The sequence below is a fragment of the Macrobrachium rosenbergii genome, chromosome 54 (genome assembly GCF_040412425.1).
Source record: "Macrobrachium rosenbergii isolate ZJJX-2024 chromosome 54, ASM4041242v1, whole genome shotgun sequence".
Lineage (NCBI taxonomy): Eukaryota > Metazoa > Arthropoda > Malacostraca > Decapoda > Palaemonidae > Macrobrachium > Macrobrachium rosenbergii.
This window is the reverse complement of record NC_089794.1, coordinates 62,504,361-62,514,360: the sequence shown is the minus strand read 5'-3', so window position 1 is coordinate 62,514,360 and position 10,000 is coordinate 62,504,361.

The window sequence follows — 10,000 nt, the reverse complement described above, 5'->3', positions numbered from 1 at the left end:
TTCATATACAATCAGAAAGCTACAAACGTCCTTTAATATCCAATTCACTCTACCTCGAAATAATATATTTTCATATATATTTTGATTTAAGTTGATAATAAGTCCACCGTCCGTGGGATCGAACCAGCGACGGACGAGGAATCAGGACGTTAGAGCGTCACTGTAGTCCTGATTCCTCGTCCGTCGCTGGTTCGATCCCACGGGACGGTGGACTTATTATCAACTTAAAATTCCCCTTCGGTAACATATATGAAAATATATTATATATATATATATATATATACATATATACATATATATATACATATATATATATATATATTATATATATATACTGTATATATATATATATATATATATATATATATATATATATATATATATATATATATATATATATATATATATATATATATATATATATATATATATATATATAGTCTGCACCAAAAGTCTTTTCACCCCTAGGGATTGCGAAAAAACTTTTGGCGTTTTAAGGAATCCTCGATATCAGTCACAGAAAATTCCTGAGACAAAAAATTACTAATTGCCACCTTTCGTTGTTTCCACTGTGTCCTTGACTGAGGAAATAAATTCAAATAATAATGGATTAGTAGCTCATTAGCCTTGGTGTTTTGTTTTTCTCCTGGTGTTGCCCTCGTGTTGCCATCCCCTGTGCTTTATGCGTAATGTGGGTAGTTATACTTGTAGGGTTGATCGTGTAAGGGCCATTCAATGTTTTGAATTAGGTTTAAATACCGCTGAAATTGCTTGGCAGACAGATGTGAAGCTTAGAACAGTCCAGAACATCGTCGCGAGGTACAAGGCGTCAGGGGGGGAAAGAGGTACCCCCCCTACCAAGAAGTCTGGGAGGCCCCCATTGTTATCTGAACGATCTATTTCGCTTCTGAAAAGAGAAGCAGAGCTTCATTCCACATACAGTGCTCATCAATTCAGGGAAGAAAATCCTGAAATTTTCGGAAAGTGTAAAGTATGTACTTTACAGATGTACTTGTCAGACAAGTTGGGATTCAAGAGTGTTGTGGCTCCTAAGAAGAGCAAGCTAACTGACTCCCATATTAAGAAACAAAAGTTGTTTTTTAATAAGGTTGGTAAATGGGACGTAAATGACTGGAAATGAGTGTTGTTCACTGACGAATCCACATTTCATTTTGTTTGGGAAGCATCTCGACAAAAGTTTGGCGAAGTCCCCGCCTCAACAAGTACAGTGACAAACTTACAGTATTTGTCCTCGTGAAAAGTTCCCCAAAAGTTTGATGGTATGGGGTTCTATGGGTTATGAGGGAGTTGGGGATTGTGTATTTTTTAATATAATGAACGATCGGACCAGCACATTTATTACGTTGTGCTTAATGAGTATTTAGAGGGGAGTTTTGAGAAAATAGGTGCTTCGGTCCTTCAGCAAGACGGCACACGCTGCCACACGACGCCACTGATTAAGAACTGGTTGCAATATTGTGGTGTGGAGCTTTTAAGTGACTGGCCCCCTAATTCCCCCGATTTCAGTCCCATTGAAAATCTGTGGTCGATCATTAAACAACATTTGCAGAAAGTTGACTGCTCCACGATCGACAAACTCAAGGCCACCATCGTCACTGCTTGGAACAGTCTCAAACCCGTGATTTGTCAGCACCTCATTAAAAGTGTTCCCCGACGGCTTAAGGCAGCTAAGGAGAACAAATTTGGTGTAACCAAATACTAGGTAACCTAAGGTAAGCTCACACACCATTTTTATGTCGTAACTAATTTTTTGCATTCCCTTACAGGTCGACAAAGGTGCGCGTGTGTATGTGCTTGCCTAAATTGCCTATGGGTGAAAAGACTTTCGGCACCTTTTATATATATATATATATATATATATATATATATATATATATATATATATATATATATATATATATATATATATATATATATATATATATACACATATATAAGTACACACACGCACACACACACACACACATATATATATATATATATATCTATCTATCTATCTATATATATATATATATATATATATATATATATATATATATATATATATATATATATATATATATACATACATACAGTATATATTTATTACATGTTTGGACGGGTTTGGATGATTAAAATGAATACTGATTGCGAATTGCCTTATGGGCAATACCCAGGGCCAAATATGTCAGCAAAATGTAATAAAGGAAAAAAAACTTTACCATCTAATCACATTTAACACAAAAGGACAAGTCGCCAGAAAACCAATGGGGTATCTTAATTTACTTTATTTCACTCAATTCAAACAAGCAGAATGAAGTTTGGCTGGCGGGCTGGCATGCAATCCAGCAAAAGGAGTGCAACACTTAATGTAACAACAGCAATTACTGTTAACAAATGAGCTAGAATAAATTTTGGCTGGATTGCAACCCAGCAAAAGAGCGCAACAAGTATCTGGTAACAACTTTACAGTTAACTGGCCTTCAAGATACAATAATCATTATACAATGATAACGCATTGCAGAGGCTTGGCTCGTGTTTCTGTGGTTGCTATGTCTATCAGTTCAGAAGCTGTCTTGCCGGTAGCAAGTCGGAGGTTGAAGTCTTCTACGGCAACATTCAAAAGGTGGCAGGTGGCAGAACACGAGGGACGAGATAACATGTCTCCGGAAAAGATTTCCCAGATAAGAATTCATTCGCAAAAGATTCTCTCACTTGCAATAATTTATCACAATGGAGGGATGTTTTACTCTATGTTACTGAGCAAGAATTTAACACAATGGAGGAATCTTTTAATCTATATCACCGAGTAAAGATTAATTCAGTTACTGGTCATAATTCACAGGGGAACTAAATATGCAATGCATGCATAAGAGACTTGAAAAGGAAGTTTGGGAGAATTGAGTGAGAGAAAAGAAACTGGCATTTAATTTCTACTTCAGGACTTACCGGTAATCCAATATTGCAGTGTGCACATCTACAGAATGAACTTGATCCAATATGCCCTCTGTTAACACTGTAGCATGGAGCTATGCTAGGAAGAAAGACTACGGCCGTAGATTTCGGGCGTAGTAGATGACAGTGTGGCTTGTATGAGCTCTCAGCCGAGACTGTTTTTGCGAGCCCCTTGTACCCTTTTCTCGACCTGTTGTTATGACTGTCTGGGGCTACCCCCCTCAAGATATTGAATTCTGACCCCTGGGTTAAGGGGCCAGAGAGACAAGAGTAGCACGTATCTGTTACAATATGTATATATACATATGTGTGTAAATATATATATATATATATATATATATATATATATATATATATATATATATATATATATATATATATATATATAAATATATATATAAAACTATATATATATATATATATATATATATATATATAAAATATATATATATATATATATATATATATATATAGAAATCATCAACACACAATCACATATGGAACAGAAATAAATTTCTGACTCTCGTCGGGAGAAATCATCAACACAGGCAATCAAGAGACTTGTATGGAACAGTGAAATAAATTTCCACCTGAGAGACTTGTATGGCCTAGTGGATAGTGCCCTTGCTTTCCACCTGAGAGACCTGGGTTCTGAGACGTTGAGTCAGAAATTTATATATATATATATATATATATATATATATATATATATATATATATATATATATATATATATATATATATATATATATATTATACATATTTATAATTTATAGATATTTATATATATATTATATATTATATATATATATATATATATATATATATATATATATATATATATATATATATATATATATATATATATATATATATGTATATCTGGTGGAAGTTCCTGAAAACCAGAAGGAATATCCAAATCAGGGGAGGGGAAAAATATATGGAATGGAACATAGAGTTTAGGCCAAAGGCAAAGTACTGAGACCTATGAGGTTATTCAACGCTGGAAAGGAAATTGAGAGCAGGTAGGTTTGAAAGGTGTAACCGGACGAGAACCTCGCAGTTGCACTATGAAATAATTGTTAGGAAAAGGTGGATAGCAAGATGGAAGAAAGATAATAAGAATGCAGGTACAGTAAAAGGAATGAAAGGGGTTGCAGCTAAGGGCCGAAGGGACGGTGCAAAGAACCTTTAGTAATAACTACAGTGTACCCCGTGAAGTGTACACTGACGGCACTAACTCCCTACGGGGGTGAAAAATACATTCCAGAAGTCTTTTCAGACGGTTTATTAAAAACATACAGCCTGAACGTTTCAAAACTAGCGTCTCATTATCAAGCTAAAAGGGACCAACGAAAATCAATAATGGTATTAATTGATTAAAACAATAATTATAGAGAAAATTATATTAGGTTAATAGGACTTGAGAATGAAACGAGCCATAAGGAAGTGAGAAGGGAACAGAGAGACCAGACCAACAGAATTCACGAGAGGTACAAAGGTGCCGAAGAAATCTGCGCCTTAACGGGGAACTGGCCGTTTTATAAATAATGACTAAAATAGTCGACATTTGTGGCTCCATGCCCTGCCCAGAATTTTAAAATCTTTGTATTGGGTATTATTTTTGTGTCGATCCCACCTACAGTAAGTCCCCAGGCTACATCTAGGGCAATGCAATTTATATACGACACCTGAGGTCATCAAGCGACTTAGGTTGTCTTTAAATTTAGCAAGACTTCCAATTTGCCAAGGTCCGACTTATTTATTGTCAGTTTTGACCGAGTCACTTTTTTCTAACTTGCCAGTGGAGAACGATTCAGATGATTTTAGAAAAATTATTTCCTCGTCCTAACTCCGTTTTTCATGGTACTGGTAAAGGTGATTTCAAAAGTTTTACAACTGTCAGTGCAAGACACTGCCTTCATTTGTAATGACTGGTCCTATGTACAAATTGATGGTATGGCCACGGGTTCCCCATTAAGATCCATATACGCAGATATTTTCATGTGCTCTCTGGAGGAGCACTTGTTGGAGACCATCCTTTGTGTTTTAGAAGGTACGTTGATGATACCTTCTCCTTTTTCAAAATAAAATTTGACGCTGAAAGGTTTTTGTACTTTATTCATCAGGCTCACTTTTGAGTATGAAGGTAACCAATTAGCTTTTCTTGATGTTTTAATTACTAGACAGTAGCTTGGTTTTAGCACATCCGTTTTAAGGAAAAAAAGACATTCACAGGTCTTGGAACTAATGTTACTAGTCATTGCCTTTTTTTTTTACTTTAAATTAAATTCAATATCCACTCTTTTACATCGTGCATTTTTTATAACTTCCTGTTGGCACTCGTTTCACCTCGAAACTGAGTTTTTATGTAAGCATTCACAATTGGATTCCTGTCTCTTGACTTCACAAGTATTTTTTTTAATTTCTTAACAAAGTTTTTGGCTTCGAGCTAAGCTCTCGCAGAGGTCGGACATGTTCTGCGCTTTGAGACCCGATACCAAAGCCGGTTGTGCTAAGGCTTATTTCTAAATTGAACGGATTTATCCAAAGGATTAATTCCTTCGCAATACAGTTTTCATGCTACCCATCCTACGAGTTAGTGTATATAAGGTTATATTTGGGAAATTAGGAATTAAAACGTCTGAGATTGCTGGTTTTCGACATATGTTGAATAACAAGATTATTGTGAAGTTAAATGATAAGACAACCTTTGACGCTTAAAATACGAGGACAAGGTCATCGATATTGAACAGAGAGAAACCACCAAAATAGTGAATATAAGCAGCAATCTGAACTTCGTCGTCTTGGTGAGATGTGGCCCCTCCGACATGGAAGACAACATTATTATTACTGTTTTGAGTAATTACGGCGAAACTTATGGCATTAGACGAAATGTTGACGCCCATGGTATAGCGAAGGGTATTCCTAATGGTGTAAGAACAGTGAAAATGGCTGTTAAGATAAGCATCCCTTCGTCTATAATTGTATGTGGATATAAAATATCCTTTGCATATAATGGCAAAAAAAAAAAAAAATTACCAGTGTGGTAGAGATTCACACATGGCCCTTTATTGTAACTATAGCCTTGATCCCGTTATATATATTTACAACATAGGCTGACTTCCCAGTCATTAATAATTCAAATTCAAATAGCAAGAACCCAAAAGATGATACGAATACTTAGGGCAAACCCACAGTACTTAACAGTGATTTGGGCGATGACAACAATGAAAACACACAGGTGACATCCCCCACGGGAGATTCAAACAAGCTGACTTCAAACGACTTTGTTGAGGAGGGCAGGGGGGAAATTACGGAAGAACGAGAAGAAACGATGAAAGTGATCGATCAGTTAGAGAGCTCGACAATCTCTCAAGGCGAAGACATACGGGGAAGTACACACATACCAAAGTTGAGTGAAAAGGTGTCTGATGATTCATGCAACGAACTTGTTCTGCATACGACCATTGCTGAAATTAATAAGGTAAATGACGATTCTCTAATAATTCACATGAAAGAAAGTGCCGAGGAAGCAGTGAGTGTGGAAGCAGATTTCATCGAGGACGGCAGTGTGTAAGAGGTGAAATAGAGTGGAAAGCGGGCCCAGTTACAAGACATGGATATACCAAATGGGAAAGTGTGGAATCTAAACGTAGAAAATGTGGGAAGGATGAAATTCACCAGAGAGAATTTAATTATGGGAAAAAGGAGAGAAACAAAGCTAACTGTAGTGGATAATTATATACAAGAACATAAAAACTAAAAATGGCTTTTTTGTTGCAACCTTAAACTTGAACGGGCTGAATCAGGTAAGAAAGCAGATGAATTTGTAGCTAATTATTTTAAAGAAAATAGTGTAAAAGATATTTACACCTTACATATGTAAAAAGTAAAAAAAGACATACATCTCAACTCTTCAATAACAGCTGGAGGGACACTTTAACAGGTATAAACAAGAGAAAGGATATACGGATTCAGTTTTCCGAAGTCGACGATGTAGGTCGAATCACAGGAGTTAAGGGTTCAATATGAAAATAATAAAATTCTTATAGTAGTTATAAATGCAACAACAGGTTATAATTATACAGCTGACTTGGAAAAATTCTGTGATGAAGATATTTTATACTTTGTAAGGCATCATGTGGAACCTATAGGACTAGGTGGTGACTTCAACTGCGCCACGAGTCTTGGAGAATGCAGTTCAGGAAGCAGAGAGCCTCGTATCTAAGGGTCTTCGAAGTTTAAATTTTAATTTACAGTTAAAAGACGACTATTATTTTAAGAAAGGGTTGCCAGAATATACCTTTACTAGGAGTAGTTATGACTCACAACTGGATAGACTTTACATAAAGAAGTTGTTTAATCACATAACTGCAGTAGATGCCATCTCTATTACCTGTTCAATCACAACATGGTGGTAATGAAATTATAAATCGATGAGGATTCGCATCGAATGATTACTGGAAGCTGAATGTTAAGGTATTAGGTGATTTGGTTGTAGAAATGTTATTCACACCATTTTGGCAGAATATAAAAGTCAGCTCCCCATCAGGAGCATTGTGTAACTGCACTCTTATGGATGAAGCTGTTTTGGAGTGTTTGTAATTACTACTACTACTACTACTACTACTACTACTACTACTACTACTACTACTTCTACTATTACTACTACTAATAATAATAATAATAATATTAATAATAATATTTTTTTATTTGGGTAACGTTTGTTTTTTTATAAGGGATATATGAAATCGAAATAGTATTTCCATATAGGTAGTAAAAAACTTTGTTTTCCATGCGTTCTCTTATACCATAACTAGTAACAGTTACCAAGGCTGATTTCAGCGTGCGGTTATCACTAGAAAGGCGTTTTCTTTTTGACATTGAGCTTACTCATAGGTTACTCCCTTGATTCAAAAAGAGAAGATTGTTGTCTTTTTGCAAATGTAGAGGCTTGAGTTATTGTCAGTTTGTTCATTCTGTTTTCATATTGTATAGAAAAATGCGTTTTACGATGATAAGATCTTCAATTTTTACTAAATATTTGCTCAAACAGGAAAGTCATTTTGGTTGTCTGTAATTTGTTGTTGCTTAATCAAAATGATTAAGCAACAACAAATTGTTCAGTATTATGAGAATAATGAGAATTCTCGTCTGTTACTGTTACTAATACTAGTATCTATTATTATAAATTACATATACGGATATGACTACTACCACTGCTACCCATAAGAAGAAGAAGAAGAAGAAGAAGAAGAAGAAAACATACTGTTAACGCTACACCGCTAAAATATAGTTATAGGATAGTCATTCAAGACGAGGTAATTGCTGTATTTATGAACAAAAAGCAAATAGTCGGTCATAATAGTCAACAGTTCGGGAAAATCCATAAAAGCTACGATTGAGACGATTTAATCAGGCAAATGTAGGTAGCGCAGCGGCTGAGCGTACAATGTGACAGCAACACGTATTGCAGATTATACTATTAAAAACGCTTTGTAGATAATTCCATGTCTGGCAAATGTAATAAAGAAGGGTTACAAGACACTCTGTGTCTAACAAAGAAAGTAATATGCTTAGAGCCCTACATATTATATACGAGATATACGATAAAGGTGTCATTTGCTAATATCGCTGTTCAAGAACAGATCATAAAAAATATACATATTGTTATTTAAAAGGAATAATGCATCAACATATATGAGTTTAAACTTTTCTATCACGGAAATTTCTACTTCGATTATTTTAATGCGTAAGGATAAAAAAGTAAAGTGATAAAAGCTTCGCCAAAAATATTGGAATGGCCCATTTCAAAGTTCATTCAATTCGAAAGCTGGATTAGAATGCCAAAGAGAGGGAGAGGGAAGATAGAACATTTTTGAAACATTTTTCATACTCTTGCACACAATTGCAACAGAGAGAGAGAGAGATGAATATTATAGAATGGAGGTCTTTTCTTCCACATAATTAAACAAGGAAAAATAGAATAGATACTTAGAGAGAGAGGGTGAGAGATTATAGAGTGGAGGTCTTTTCTTTCCCATAATTAAGGAAAAATAGAATAGATACTTAGAGAGAGATTATAGAATGGAGGTCTTTTCTTTCGCATAATTAACAAGGAAAAATAGAATAGATACTTAGAGAGAGCGCGCAGAAAGGCGATATTTTCATTCGCATAATAGTAATGCATTCATGGTAAGTTTCGCTATGAGCCGTTGTTTACAAATGTACCCCTTAGCGAAACCGTAGAAATTGTACGTAGGAAGCTTTTCCCTGTCGAAAATACTACTGTATATTCAGTGGCTTTGATTTGAATAGTTTTAGAAGACTCCTTGAACTTGCAGTAATTGATACCCGCTTTGTTTAAAAAAAAATAAAACTTGTATAAACAGGTCGATGGCATGGCAATGGGGTCACCACTGAGTCCTACATCTGCCAATATAGTTATTTGCCACATTGAAGAACTATTTCTTGGGACAATGCCCAGAGGTATTTCGGCCCATTTTTTTTATAGAAAGTACATCGATGACAGGTTTTTATTGTTTAAAGAAAAATCCCATGCCAATGTGGTTTTAAAGTTTGTCAGCACATTTCGTCAGAACATTAGGTTTACGATGGAAACAGAATCAAATAATCATTTACCTTTCCTAGACATGAATATTTCAAGTTGTAATGGGAGATTTCTCACAGGTGTTCTTAGAAAAAAGACGTACACTGGTCTGTCTTAATTTTTTGGTATCTGTTCTTTGATATTTAAACTGAGTTTAGTAAAGATGCTTTTATGCAAAGCCTATTTATCAGCACTTTTATTATGCCAAAAGTTCCAAAGAAATTAATCTATTTTTCATTGCCACAAGTAAAAAATGCAGCCTTTAGACGTGAACGTACAATATCCCCAAGCACTTTGTATCCATATGTTAATTTCAAGCTTGAGTTCAAAAATCCTTTAACAAAAGGCAGACTTTTCAAATTCAGACACCCTTCTGGGATTGATGTGCTCTTTCATTGTTAACAAATGTAATTGTCCAAAATGTAATTTTGG